General features: G+C 34.6%; 1 pseudogene; it reads right to left on the bottom strand.

Annotated features, from left to right (window-relative positions):
• Positions 1–1,181: 1,181 nt before the first annotated feature.
• Positions 1,182–1,271, bottom strand: LOC132514138 (U6 spliceosomal RNA; annotated as a pseudogene).
• Between the last annotated feature and the right edge of the window lie 202 nt (positions 1,272–1,473).

Raw genomic sequence — 1,473 nt, 5'->3', positions numbered from 1 at the left:
ACAGCAGTGATTCAGTTATATATATATTTTTAGATTATTTTCAATTATATATATTTTTTCAGATTACTTTCCATTATAGGTTATTAAAGGATATTAAAAATATTATGCAGTAAATCCTTGTTGTTTATCTGTTTTATATATAGTAGTGTGTACCTGTTAATCCCCTACTTCTAATTTATCCTCCTCCCCCCTCCTTTCCCCTTTGGTAACCATAAGTTTTTTTTCTATGTGTGTGAGTCTGTTTCTGTTTTGTATATTGATTCATATGCATTATTTTTTAGAGTCCATATATAAGTGATATAATAATTGTCTTTGTGTGACTTAACTTCGCTTAGTATGATAATCTCTAGGTCCATCCATGTTGCTGTTCTTTTTTCTGGCTGAGTAATATTCCATTGTATACATGTACCACATCTTCTTTATCCATTCCTCTGTTGATGGACATTTAGGTTGCTTCCACGTCCTGGTTACTGTAAATAGTGCTGCAGTGAACATTGGGGTGCATGTGTCTTTTTGAATTATGGTTTTCTCTGGGTGTATGCCCAGTAGTGGGATTGATGGGTCATATGGTAATTCTATTTTTAGTTTTTTAAGGAACCTCCATACTGTTCTCCATAGTGGCTATATCAATTTACATTGCCACCAACAGTGCAAGAGGGTTCCCTTTTCTCCGCACCCTCTCCAGCATTTATTGTTTGTAGATTTTGTGATGATGGCCATTCTGACTGCTATGCGGTGACACCTTACTGAAGTTTTGATTTGCATTTCTCTAATAATTCGCAATGTTGAGCAGCTTTTCATGTGCTTCTTGGCGATCTGTATGTCTTCTTTGGAGAAATGTCTATTTAGGTCTTCTGCCCATTTTTTGATTGGGTTGTTTGGATTTTTTGATATTGTGCTGCATGAGCTGTTTGTATATTTTGGAGATTAATCCTTTGTCCAATGATTCATTTGCAAATGTTTTCTCTCATTCTGAGGGTTGAATTTTCATCTTGTTTATGGTTTCCTTTGCTGTGCAAAAGCTTTTAAGTTCCATTAGGTCCCATTTGTTTATTTTTGTTTTTATTTCCATTACTCTAGAAGGTGGGTCAAAAAAGATCTTGCTGTGATTTATGTCAAAGAGTGTTCTTCCTTTGTTTTCCTCTAAGCGGTTTATAGTGTCCGGTCTTAAATTTAGGTCTAAAAATACGGAATGCTTCACGAATTTGTGTGCCATGCTAATCTTCTCTGTATCATTCCAATTTTAGTATATGTGCTGCTGAAGCGAGCTCTAGTTGTAGACTTTTTGATGATAGCCACTCTGTGTGTCCAGCTTTTTAATTTTTTGCCTTAACATTATTTCATTTGCACATGAACCTTATCAATATAGCCCACATACGGCTCAGTATTCTCTTCTATTAATCTTATAAAACACTTCAGAAAGAGATTACATCATCAGAGTCAAGTACTCCCTTTTTGTAATACAAATATATA

The sequence above is a fragment of the Lagenorhynchus albirostris genome, chromosome X, assembly GCF_949774975.1.
Source record: "Lagenorhynchus albirostris chromosome X, mLagAlb1.1, whole genome shotgun sequence".
NCBI classification, from domain to species: domain Eukaryota; kingdom Metazoa; phylum Chordata; class Mammalia; order Artiodactyla; family Delphinidae; genus Lagenorhynchus; species Lagenorhynchus albirostris.
This window is presented reverse-complemented; position numbering and strand designations above follow the sequence as displayed.